The 470-nt window shown below is 43.4% G+C and overlaps 1 pseudogene; it reads left to right on the top strand.

Moving 5' to 3' along the window:
- The first annotated feature begins 2 nt into the window (after positions 1-2).
- Positions 3-470, top strand: part of LOC147819212 (odorant receptor 131-2 pseudogene) — a 552-nt pseudogene continuing 84 nt past the window's right edge.

The raw sequence follows: 470 nt of genomic DNA, 5'->3' as shown, positions 1-470 counted from the left end.
TGTGTATCATTATCTCTGTTGTGGTACTTGTGTATGTTACAGTCACACCAGTTACTCTGACAGCAATGACCCTGGAGCGCAATGTGGCCATTTGCATGCCCCTGCGCCATGGAGAGCTGTGCTCCACACGCAATACTATTCACTGCATCCTCATCATCCATTGCCTCAGCTCTGTGCCCTGCATTGTTATTCTCTCCACCTTCTTAGCATCAGCGTCCCTGAGCTTTTACAAACAATATCAGATATGTTCAGTGGAGGTGTTTATATTTTACATGTGGCAGCAACATCTTAGATCAGCTATATATCAATTCCAGTTTTTGATTATGTGCATCATCCTTGTTTTCTGTTATGTTAAAATAATGAAAGTGGCCAAAGCTGCATCAGGAGAGGATAAAAAGTCATCAAAGAAAGGGCTCAGAACAGTGGTTCTTCATGGTTTTCAGCTGCTGCTCTGTCTCATCCAGCTGTGG

This window comes from Seriola lalandi, unplaced genomic scaffold, assembly GCF_002814215.2.
Source record: "Seriola lalandi dorsalis isolate HSWRI2012SDOR001 ecotype SW California unplaced genomic scaffold, Sedor1 jcf7180002054237, whole genome shotgun sequence".
Taxonomy (NCBI): domain Eukaryota; kingdom Metazoa; phylum Chordata; class Actinopteri; order Carangiformes; family Carangidae; genus Seriola; species Seriola lalandi.
Note: the sequence above shows the minus strand (reverse complement) of the source record. Positions and strands in the feature narration are given on the sequence as shown.